The sequence below is a fragment of the Thermobia domestica genome, chromosome 6, assembly GCF_964235325.1.
Source record: "Thermobia domestica chromosome 6, izTheDome1.hap1.1, whole genome shotgun sequence".
NCBI lineage: Eukaryota > Metazoa > Arthropoda > Insecta > Zygentoma > Lepismatidae > Thermobia > Thermobia domestica.
Window position 1 is genome coordinate 212,234,842 of NC_137459.1, and position 13,910 is coordinate 212,248,751.

Below are 13,910 nucleotides of genomic sequence, written 5' to 3' on the forward strand. Positions count from 1 at the left end.
TCGAATGCTAATGATGCGTCGGAGAAATCCGGTCACGTTGAATGTTGGAGACAAGGTTCTGGTGAAATCCCATGCGAAAACATCCCTAAATGATAAATTTACAAAATCTCTGGCTGAAAAATGGGTAGGTCCCTTTGTTATTAGAAGATTTTTTACTCCCAATACCATTTTGTTATCGGATGAAGCAGATGCAGCATAAACCTACCGTAGATCTCACGTTTCGGAAATTAAGATCTATAGATCTCGAAGATCTTAAAATATTTTTTTAATTAAATTGTCTAGGTTGACTCCTTGCTCATTCTTTGAAAAAAATAGATATTGATAGTCTTAATCAGATATCTGTTATTTGTAAATTTTCCATGTTTGCTAAATGTTATTTGTCATATTCTATTGTTACTAAGTGTCAATTGTAAATATATTTGATTAAATTATTATTTTAATTACTATGGCCATAGTAATCAAAATTTTATTTATTTAGTGGAGAGAAAGTCATTCATATTAATCAAATTATATGTTTGTTATAGCTAGTTATTCCTAGTGAAAGTCATATTTAATATGAATTTAATATTGTTAAAATTAATTGAATCATAAATTGTGTATAATTAAAACTTGAATGAGTTATATATTTTAAGATATGTCTGTCAATATGTAAATATGTATAATTATAATGTTTCTTTTATGTTTCGTAGCTTGCCAGAGGAGGAGTGATTTGACGAAAAATTCCGGAGTCAGAATTTTTCTTTTCCCTGGCCGCCGAGTTTCTAACGTACCGTTACACTTTTCAAAAAAAGTAATATTCTTTGTTGCTGATTGTATTATGTATTTAAAACACTAAGGAAATTAACTATTGTTAATTTACATTATCAAGACTTACGAGAGAAAAAAGAAAAATATATAAAATGTAAAAAGATTTCCTTTCTCCCGTGCGACCTTACGGTCGAGGTTTTTTCTCCCGTGCGACCTTACGGTCGAGTTAGGATTACTAGTGGTGACCTTTGTTTCTTTGCGCATGACCGCAGCTGACTTCTCCAAGCTCCCACCTTTGTGTGGTAACTTGGAAGGAAGCCACATATGTAACGCCCCTATCCAGGCCTAATCACTGCAACGCGGGAAATACGTCGAACGATCTAGCCAACAGAAAGGGCTTTGCGCGGACCAAATACATGCTCAAGAATTACTGGTGGAATGAAAATCCAGAGGTTTGGCAATATGGCAAAATCACAATAAAACAGTATAAATTCAATAAGAAACACAACAAATCAGATTTATAATTTTATTTACAATTAATAATACAGATTCAAAAAAAAATATTCTTCTTCTTGCTGGTAAACTTTAGTCAAAAAATTAATTTTGAAAAAAATAATTGTATTGAAATAATTATGTCAATTCCTTCTTGGATGAAATTTCAATTATCATTGGATACAAAGCACACAAAGGCCAATCCAGGACCTCTCTCATTAAAGGTAACAAATTCCAGATACAGTTTACAGACGTCGGAGGCCAATCTAGGACCTCTTCCATTAAATGCAACAAATCCAGATTATCCACTAACGTTTGAGGCCAGTCCAGGACCTCACCTTCTTCAGACCTAAATTTTACCTATTAAAGCTCCCGAACTATCAAGTTTAATTTATTTCTACCTTTTTTAGTAAAGATTTCCTTCCTGTATTTGTTCTCTCTGATCAAGTCAAGAAATTATTAAAGCAGCTAATATTCCAACTCATTTGATTAATAAATTCCTTAAATCCAGAAAAATTATCGTTTTCAATAATTATATTACTTATATTCCGATGCCTGAGACTCGGTTATTAATTTCCAAGCAAGTTATTTCCTCTCTAATTATTTTTAATCAAAAAATATCAATGTTTTTCTTTAACTTCACGCGTAATAATTCCAATAAAATAATTTTTGAAATCGCAGATTCTGGTGACCAAACCTGAAAAAGACAACATTCATATAACTGAGGTTTTGGGTCCAAACCCTCCACCTCGCTTCCCCTGGATTTTCAGTTGGAACAGGGACAACCGTAATGAATCCTTATTCTTTGAGAATTAAGCAAGCCAATTACTCTCAATTTTGGAGGCAATAACACAACCCACAAAGGATGTCACAAACATTGGACTTAAACAGGAACTAACTTAGTACAAAGTTTTAACACTCACCTCATTTTTTCCTTAGTAATATATTACCTCTCTGGAATAATTCCTGGCTTCAATTGAGTTTGGACTACTCCATGCAAACAAGAATAATTTTCATTTATGAGGAGGAAATAGCCGAAAGATAAATCACAGGGCCCGAGGACCACCGGAGTCCAAAATCAGATCCACTTAATATCCCAAGAGTGAAACGAATTAGTTACCTCTCTTGCATATAGTTCCATTACTAATTTAAAAAAAATATTTCAACCCGTCACTCGCAAAAAAAAAAAATAGTCAAACCACTCTAGGGCAACAGCAGCTACAACTAACAAACAGCAATTAACAAAAACACACGAAAAATTGCTTAATTCTCACAATTCAAATATGTAACATATTAACTCGAACAACACTTCACTCCTCATAACACAAAATATTCTTGATTTGCACTGTTCTTTCCAATTAATAATAACATTTCGTCGAAAAATCCAATAATCTTTATCAACCGAAAGGTTTCCTATTTCACTGCAACTCCATTTTGACAAGCATGGAAAGCGAGACCACATTGAAACATGCAAGCACACAAAGCGAGGTCACAAGCAATCACAACAAGTACGAATCCGTAACGAGAACAGCAATCCTCAACCATGATCCGATCCACAGTGCAGCTTCCTTCCAAGTTACCACACAAAGGTGGGAGCTTGGAGAAGTCAGCTGCGGTCATGCTCAAAGAAACAAAGGTCACCACTAGTAATCCTAACTCGACCGTAAGGTCGCACGGGAGAAAGGAAATCTTTTTACATTTTATATATCTTTCTTTTTTCTCTTGTAAGTCTTGATAATGTAAATTAACAGTAGTTAATTTCCTTAGTGTTTTAAATACAGAATACAATCAGCAACAAAGAATATTACTTTTTTTTGAAAAGTGTAACGGTACGTTACATCTTCACTATGTACATATAGTAGGCTTGCGATAAATAAATGTATGTGTATGTCAATATACATGTACTATGCGTAAATCATTGTAATCATTTAGCCATGGGCACCTACTGTACAGACTCAACTCGACGATGTGATAATCGTAGACACCCGTTGTTAGGGTATAGAATTATATATTGAAATTACAATTTTAATATTATATGTTATAACGATTAATATTAATTGCTTGTAAATTAGAAACGCACTTGCAAACTATACCTTATGTCTCAACTATGCGAGATTAGCTAAGTTCTTCTCTCTCTTTTCTATTTTATGCGACAGGAAATAAAACGTTTTATGTGTACTTATTCGTTTTAAGTGTTCTTATGTTCTTCAAAAGTAAACGAACAGTATAATTTCAATAAAGGAATAGAATATTATGTATATACTCTCATCCAATGAATAGAATATCCTTTATATAATATCATTTCATGGCATTGTATGTACCCTTATTAGTATTCGTTAGCTTAGTATAAATTATTCTTTAGTTCCGTTAGTTAATATATATATAGTTATGTGTCGTATGTTATCTTTTATATATATATATATATATATATATATATATATATATATATATATATATATATATATATATATATATATATATATATATAGTTATGTCTTACTTATTAGTCACTCTCGTTTTCATTTAAATATAGGTTATAAATTTGATATGCACTGACGACCTATCTTATTCAAGTAGTAGCCCACTACATTTATAAGCAGATGCAATTATTTTATAAAGCTAGTAAGTTGTATAGCATTGCTTCACATCTGTTCTTACTTAGCCTAATTGATGCAAACTACGATTATTTACCCAGAATGCAATACGAAAATTTGTTGATTAGAAACAAGCAGATGTAAAGAAAATCCATAGCCCTTTAGAATGCCTCCAAATTGTTCATGGATCTAGTTAATGCTCTTGTCGTCTTCATTTAACCATCGCTTCTCCATTTTAATTTAATCCTATTCGTATTCTTTTAGTAATTAATTCCATACTTCTATTAGTATTATTTTACTCTAGAACATTATATAATGAAGCAGTGAGAACGTAGAAGTTGTCATTTCAAAACAAAGACAAAGATAAGAGAAGTACACGAGCGACAACAATCTATTTTACATAATCATGTTTTGCTTCCTTTTACAGATAAAGCCTCTATTAATTGCCATTGGTCGTAAGTAATTATGTCTTGTTTTGTTTGTATTAATGCAATGCAACATTATAGTATATTCTATATAAAGTATTATAGTTACATACATTATTGCATTACAAACATTGCAGATGGATGACAATTCACAATTCACCGTTTGCGTGAGCATTATAGGTAGCCCCGAAATACCGTTGTACCCCCTTATGTTTTTGGATTAGCGTGAATGTAGGCATAGTAGTCTGTAACGAAGCAATGACCCCTTCTTTCCCCTTTACTTTTTTCCATTTCCGGTCTACTTCCGGCCTGATCCTGCAACGTTCTGTACCTTCTTCAAAAGTCTCTCTCCAAACAAGTATATGTTTTGTTATGTATTTCATATTTATTAAATAAAATATTGTTATATACTTCATATTTGTTAAATGAAACATTGTTTCTTTTCTCAATGATCTTACTTCATAACAGTATTATCTGCTATTATGTAATAGTGTTCTCTTGCTTAGTTTCTGCATTCTGGAAGTAAGTTATCTACTTCCTTACTCAGCTAACTGTTATCAGCACACAGTCTTAGCAAGAACAGAAAAACCTTTATCTACAATTTGCATGAAATGAAGTGCATTACTTTAAAAAGAAGACGGTACTAAAATATAAAATCACCATCATTACTATTTGAGATTAATGCTCTACTATTGGAGTTAGGTCAAGTTGAAGGCAGCAGCCTTATTCAAAAAGTTTTCATGCAATGCTAATAATACTACTACTACCAATAAAAGAACAATGGTAAAATACTTATAATTTGTACCGTCATCTAAGTTAAATAATAATACTAATGAGCATATATAAGCTATTCACTTTTCGGTTTCCCGTGTAAATTACCATCGATTCCCACTTACTTAAATTCGTTACGTTCAATTGAATAATGTACATGTTACATAACAATTGCCTTTAATACTCTTCCTATAACAATGATTATGAGTCAATATTATTTGAATACCTTCTTCTAATACCACTACTTCCATTTTGACCACTTGCATAGCTTCCTGTGCGTATTTCTTGTGCGCTCAATACTGGTTACGCTCCCTCCTTATACTAGTGAGGTTTTCTAATCGTCGTAACTACCATTTACTATTGCAAAGGCTTTTATTTTTCTTTACTCTAAATTCTCTTTTCCTTTTAACTTTGTTTCCTTACTATAAGTTCATTTTTTTTTTCTACTTGCTATATCTAAATATTTTTTATCAACATTGCTTTAGGAAATTCTGTTTATACTATGGTGTATCATATAAGTCTTTTATTTAAATGTAAAATTACCTTATTATTTATTTATTAGTTCTGTAAATCTTTTAATTGGAAATGGCATATTATAAACTAATAGTGTTTTATTCTATTTTCATGGATCAAATTGACTTCTGAGTGCGAGTTCTGTTTCTTGAAAAATGGAAGAACGCCTAAGAAAAGTAAAATTTGGAAACCCCTCCCCTCTTTGCATGGAAATCCTTACTGTACTTTGGACATCAGGCTACAACTGCAGGAATAAATTATTCATAATGGTGTATAGTGGTGTATTTCAGTAGCGTATTTCATTCAAAACGTGGCATTATATTCAAGTGTTAGAGTATTATACTATATGGTATTATACTATGTCAGAATATACTAACTCCTTACCACTTGACACTTTTCCCATGGTAATCCTTAGGCAGGATGCTGAAGTAAATCACGCCGACGCGATTATAATATTTCCAATATGATTTAAATCCCTAATTACCCGCACATTTATGTTCACGGTTATATTTTAGTTAGAATTGTTCTAATTGCATTTAATATGCATTTCTTACTTAAACAACACTAGTTTGCGTGGTAAAGCCAACATTTTTTTTCTGCAATGTTCTGTCGCATGATTATGACATTATTACAATAACAGAGACATGGATAAATGAAAAGCATTATGATGCGGAACTATTTGATAATAGATATACTGTGGCGCGTCAGGATCGCAATGTTGATAAACTAGGCAAATCTAGGGGGGGTGGAGTTCTTGTGGCAGCTTTGCAGAAATACAATCTTAGTATAATAGACAGCTATGATGATGAATTTGATTGTGTTATTGTCAAAATCACGACTGGGGGTAAAACAATTTTTATATGTGTAGTTTATTTTCAACCAAATTCAAGTATAGATGTGTATAATATTTTTTTTGAACGTATTGAAAGTAAGTGTCCCCAAGGCTGTTCTGTTCTCCTGGTTGGTGATTTTAACATAAGAGAAATAGAAAACAATGAATTTAATCTGGAAAATAGTACCGTAAAATGTCAAAATTTACATAATTTCATGGTTTTTTATGATATGAAATCTTTTAACCACATACAAAACAATAATAATCGAACTCTAGATCTAGTTTTATCTACACTAGAATCTGTTGAAATTATCAGGGAATTTCTCCCATTAGTGCCAGAAGATCAACATCATCCCGCTATAGTAATAAATGTGCATCATGAAAGTCGTTCAAAAGTAGGTCATAATTCTAACATTTTTGGCTACAATTTTAGAAAAGCGAATTTTATGAAATTGTATACTAGTTTAATGTGTGTCGATTGGGAATGCCTAAGGGAATACAATAATGTTAATGACCTAGTGAGTAGGCTATATGATATTATCTATGAAATATTCGATACTTGCGCCCCTCGCAGGAAAAACTCTGCCTCGAAATTTCCGTGCTGGTTCACTAAAGACATAATTAATAAATTGAAGGCTAAGGCAAGTTATCGTAGGAAATTTCAACTAAAAACTAGCAATAGTACCTCCTATTACATGGAATTTGCTCGTTTGAGAAAAGAAGTTAAAAATGACATCAAATTAGCCTATGAAACATTTTTACATAATACTGAAAATATTATTACTAAGAATTCAAGTGAATTGTGGAATTTTATTAAAAATAGGAAAAGACATCTACCATCCAAATCATTAAAGTTTCAGGGTCATAATCTGTGTAATAACGAGGAAATAGCCAATACTTTTGCGAAGTATTTTAGATCAGTCTATGTTTCCTCTTCAGAAACGATAATTGATCCCAACATAGATCTGGGAGATAACATATATGGTAGCATAGGAGCACTAAATATTTGCCAGATAGATTTGAATGAAATAGAAATGGCTATTAAGAACCTTAAGTCCAAAACGGCAGTTGGTTCTGACGGACTTCCCTCCTACATTGTGAAGGGTTGCGCTGATATATTTAAATATCCCCTATTAATTGCATTCAATTTATCACTAAGAACAAGCACTTTTCCAGACAAATGGAAAACAGCTTTAATTTGTCCAATTCCGAAGTCCAACAATAGTCAAGATATTACCAACTTTCGACCCATAGCAATATTACCTGCTTTTGCCAAAGTATTTGAGGATATCTTGTATCGACGAATCCTTAATCACGTCAAACCGGTTATCTCAATTAAACAACATGGCTTTATTTCACAAAGATCCACAATAACAAATCTTGCAATTATTACAGATTTTATAGCGAATTCATTAGATGTAGGCAGCCAAGTAGATGTGATTTATATTGACTTTGAAAAAGCTTTTGATAAAGTTAATCATAACATATTACTAGAAAAATTAAAGCTTTTCCACTTTTCTCCGTCCCTGATTAAATTCTTCTCATCATACCTATCTAATCGTAAACAATCCGTTCTTTTTAATGCATACAAATCTAATGAATATATTGCATCCTCAGGGGTCCCTCAGGGTTCAAATTTAGGACCATTATTATTTCTCTTGTTTATTAATGATTTACCTGACTGTATTCCTGACCATGAAAAATTACTATATGCCGATGATCTAAAAATATATGCTAAAATCAATTCTGCGGACGACAACATAAAGCTGCAGCAAGGTCTAGATCATATTGGTAACTGGTGCTCTTCGAATCAACTTGGGGTCAATGAAAGCAAGTGCAAAGTATTATCATTCACTAGGAGCAAATCACCTCGTCACTTTAATTATGAAATTAATAAATATATAGTAAATAGGCATGAATCAGTTAAAGATCTGGGTGTTACGTTTGATTCTAAGTTAACGTTTGACAATCATATTGTAAATATAACAAGCGAAGCATTCAAGCTATTAGGATTCATAATTAGAACGGGAAAAGAATTTAAGAACTGTTCAACATTACAGAAGTTGTACAATGCATATGTTCGCTCAAAGTTAGAGTATGCCTCTACTATTTGGAATCCGACTCACATAAAACATCGCAAGCAATTAGAAAGAATACAAACAAAATTTTTTAAATTTCTAACATATAAAGAAACTCACATTTATCCTACATTTGACAGCTGTAAAACCATACTTGCTAACTTTAATCTTCCTACACTAGAACAAAGGCGACATATGATGGACTTATTATTCATTCAAAAAGTAACGCAAAATATTTTGGATTGTCCTGATTTAGTTTCTTTATTGAATTTTCATGCCCCCACATTAAAAGTACGTAGAAACACTGGTCTTTATTACTGCAGAAAATCAAGAACTAATATAATGATGAAATCACCAATCTGGAGGACAACAGCTTTGTATAATAGAATATGTTCAAATAACAATGAATTTGATATATGTGATATGTCGCCTAAGAAATTTCGGAATGCCATTATCATGAGTTATCTAGAGTTGTGAACTCAAGTTATGTTATCAAGAGTTACGATGCGTAATTTACAACACTGTAATTGGGCTATAGCCTGTTGTGTTGACAATAAATAAATAAATAAATAAATAAACATCACGATCACTTCACGAGTCTAAAGAATAAGAGTAACTACGATGTGCATGTCAATCCGCGAATTACCAACGTTTGACTATGGTCACAGTTTTGCATAATACAAAATATCCGGCATCCGCCCATCAGCTGTATTAAGGGGCCAAAAAGAATTGAGATACCAATTAATTTCCTTATATGTTGTATGGTGTCATCCTTAGAACATTAATTCGAATAAGGAGTATCCAACCCGACACTATTTTGTGAATTATGAAAACTCAATAACACCTACAATTATGCCCTTGACTCTTGTGGATTCCAACAGTAAAAACAAAAAGAAGTTTGGAATTACTCCTTCTTCACTTGGAAATTCTGTAAGCGTTTTCCTAGACGAAGTGGCACACGCTTCCTGCCTATGCAAATTATAGCCAGTAAACAGGAAATGCCTGCGGTTTCAACTAAATCTAACATTACGAATAATCGCCTGTGGTAATATTATTTAATTCCAGCGAGAAATTACTGAAATATGAATGATTAAAATTCTCTAATTGGCAAAAATCGGGTTGCCTGCCATTTCGCTTGCTATCACTACTGGAAATAAGGACCACTAGATGTGGATATTCCAAATCCAAATGGGTATTAGCTTGATCCTCCCGACTCCCCGATTAATGCACAACAAAAGGAATTCTCTGTCCTTCTTCACTCTTTTGGAGAACGCTTTAGTCAATATATATATATATATATATATATATATATATATATATATATATATATATATATATATATATATATATATATATATATATATATATATAACTAACTCTGTGACCTATGGATCCCGGAGGTTCAATGCCGCGTTCACAAAAGCTCTCCACTGACTTCTATCCTTAGCTAATTGCGTCCAGTTTCTACTTTTTATTCCAATCTCTGCGAGATCCATCTTCATATTGTTCTCCCATCTGCGCCTAGGTCTTCCTAATGGTCGTTTTCCGATTGGTCTTCCAGCAAAGACTTTGAAAGCGTTTCTACTTTCTTCCATTCTAGCTACATGACCCGCCCATCTAAGGCTCTTAGACTTGACGACTCTAACAATGTTGGGTAAACCGTATAAATTATATAGTTCCTCGTTATGAAGTTTCCGCCATTCCCCATTCCCGTTCCTCTTGGGTCCAAATATTCGTCTCAGGATCCTGTTCCCAAATACTTTCAGTCTATGTTCTTCCCTCAGAGTAAGTGACCATGTTTCGCAGCCATACAGAACAACAGGCATGATTATCGTTTTGTATATTTTAAGCTTCAAATTCCTCGACAGAATTCGCGACGACAAGAGATTTTGAACCGAATAGTAACACGAATTCCCTGCTTTTAGTCTACATTTAATTTCTTCTTGGATATTATTTTCCTCCGTTAATATTGATTCTAGATATTTGAAACTATCAACTTTATCAATAGTATTATTTAATATTTTAAGACATCCATAATTTGTTGTATTCCGGTCCCGACGCACTTCCATGTATTTAGTTTTCTCTGCATATATATAATAAGAGAAAGAAAACACACCAAAGAGAAAATAAAGAGAGAAAATCGCTCCCTATTTCGGTTTTGAAATTAAACCAATTATAACGAAAAAGGGTTCCGATGTTGACTTGTAGTTTCACCGACATGATGACTCAGGGCCGAGACTGCTGACTGTTTTTCTTTTTTGTTCTTTAGATACATTTAATTTATTTTAAATTAAGTTCCGATATAAATTCGTAAGAAATTAAGAACCACAAGAAGAAGTTCTAGTAGTCATCCCTTGAATCATCATGCCGGTCAGATATTATACTTATTTTTTAAAGCCCTTTCTCTCAAGAGAGATTGGTGTCAATCGCTAATTAATTCAATTACAAAAATGTTAGTTTCCTTACCCTACTGATATTAACTGCAATGTATTTTTCCCCTGTAATTTGAATTCACAGTGCTGCCACTCGTACATCAACATTAATGTTATTCATTGTTTGTTACTGAATCTGTCTATATCATTTGAATTCAATCTAAATTGATCAGCAATATTGTGAATATAAATTTAATTTCAATTGTAGGACTCTTGAGAAATTGACTATGATCATAGCTTCTATAATATGTCTATAACCAGAGAGGTATTAATAATAATAAATTACCAAACTTCATAGGTAACATTACCCATGATTTATGTAGATGCTAAGCATGCATAATCATGAATTATTTTACAAAAAGAATTCAATATGTTCAATTATACTGTTTAGCCCTTATATATATATATATATATATATATATATATATATATATATATATATATATATATATATATATATATATATATATATATATATATATTGTTTTTGTTTTGTATACTGTATGATTAAAAATAGACGTTAAAATAGTTAATAGTATCTCAATTAATTTAATAGAAAGAGGCGATACAACATTGTGGCATTTTTTAAAATATGCTTACGACAGTATTTTTTTAGGTATGCAACCCTATTTCGTTAGTCTTAAGTTAATTTTTTTTTCTTGTTTTACTCCTCATCATTACTCATATTTAGTAATTGTAACTAACTCCATGCCAATGGATCGCTTTTGCAAATTTTTCAATTGTTTTAGTTAGTTTATCTGAATTCTGTTCCAGAACTCCATTGGAAATTCGACTTTCTAAATGTTCAAAGGGTACATATAGGCGAGACTTATAACTCGTTTAGCAAGTCTTAGAGACGAGTAAGCCGATGTTGTAAACAGAGTCAAGTCATATGTATATGAAAGGGGCGGAAAAAAATCAATGCCTGTTGCAAAGAGGGCAGCTACTATGTAGTGGAATAATGTTGGAGAGCTAGTCGTGAGAGGGAACCGTTCATCCCTTGATGGGATAAATATAAAACTATCAGTTTATGTTTATTTATATACATATGTAAATTTAACCGGTTATTTTAGAACATAAGAGGTTCAACCAAAATAAGTAAACTTTTATATCGGACTTCCGAACATAAATTAAAATAAAATAAATGACCGTGTTCATTATAAATATAATTCCCAGTTACGACCCCCCTTTTCAGTTTTATTGAAAATAAAAAAGATAAGGAGAGGAAGAGGAAGATGGGATAGAAGGAAAGGAAAAGAGGGAAAGTAAGAAGGTAAGAACACAGGAAAACTGTTACGAGATATTCTTGAGAAATACGGTAGAGGAAAGTGAATGATTATCGAGTTGTGATTGTTTCCTGGTGTTATTGGGTAAGGATTTGGTACTAAGGTGATCAAATTAGGCACATGTTGACTCGCACAACTCAGAGCCAGATCTAGTTAACCACAACTACTGGGTTATCCCAACCTAGCTCCGAGATAGATGAGAAAGATTAACTTGAAGGTTTATTCGTTATTTCCAAAAGTTCTTAATTAGTATTCAGTGCTTGACGTATAAATCATGAAGTCGATCGCACGTTTAAATTGGCTGAACAGAATAATAATAATAATAATAATAATAATAATAATAATAATAATAATAATAATAATAATAGTATTATTATAGTAACACATATTCTTTGAAGATTATGAACTTCGAAATTCTTCCAAGATGATCGTTGGACCCGGCTGTCTATGCTCTTTTTGCTTCTTGGATAGAGCCGACTTAGGTTAAGCTAGTATTCAGTTTTAGTGAATGTTAATCAAAATCTACCATAACTGACATTATTTCAAACTCTTAGAGTGCAGGACCAAAATTAAGATCAGATTCGTTATCAGCAGCTCGAAAACTATAAAGAACACCTGCTTTCATGCATTTTTTTTAAATTGAATTTTGTCGAACAGTGTAATACACTAACAAAAAGCTCAATAAGTCAGGTGGGTTTTAAGGTGCTTTTTTCAGGTGGTTCCAACCAGAAAAGATCCGGCTTTTTGGGGGGCTGGGCCCATTTAGGTAAACCCTGGTATATTCGCTAAATCAAGTGTCAGTCTCTTGCCCTCCTTGGGAAAATCCTGCACGAGATTATCATCATATTAGGAAATTGGTATATAAATTACTTAGAAAATTTCTTTGAAGTTTGGCATCCCTTTTCAGCAACGAAGATAAGACACAGAAGTAGAGATTGAGGTGCAATTGGAACCAGCGTAATACTGTAATATGACTGAAGTTAAATGGTAAAGGGTAAATAATATTTTATTAATCCTAATATTAATATTTTGTAAATTTTCATATTTTAAATGGAAATAAAAAAACAACCCCCAATCTGGTGCTCTTAGGTCGTTCACATGTGTAGAGCAATTAAGGAAGTTTCGTAACAACTCAAAACTATGTATGGATAAAAACAATATTTTTAATAGGAAATATAACTTACGTTATGCAGCAATGTGTCAACTCAATAACAAAAACTCCCTACTTCCAGTAACGAGGAAATTCTTCTAATGCAATTCTAAGTGGAAGAAATGACGCTACCAAAAACTAGGAAGAAAAGATAGGTGGACAAGAAGAATAGTGCACTCGAGAGAGTTCTAACAATAGAAGGACGGAAATCCGTGAATTGACGGTTTCGATTTTTTTTTTACTACGTGTTATTTGCAATGGGTTTGGTATATCTTTTTAAAGATTTTTTGGCTTTTATTTATTTCTACTAAGATTTATTGAGATGGTTTTTATTAAATATTACTATTTAATTCCTTTTTTTTAAAATAAGGTTTTCCCATCGGGGACGGAATGCCGTCAATTGAGGGGTTAGCCCTTTTGCATATTTCCCTTTTTTCTACGGCTTTAGTAAAATGGTCTTCTTTGTAATTTGGTTTTTGTCAGTAAACAGTGAAGCTTTGGATAATTTCCAATATTTCTTTCAGGACACCTAACCAAGCGCATCCATACTGTAACTACTACAACAATACATTTTCTTGGTGTCGGCTATG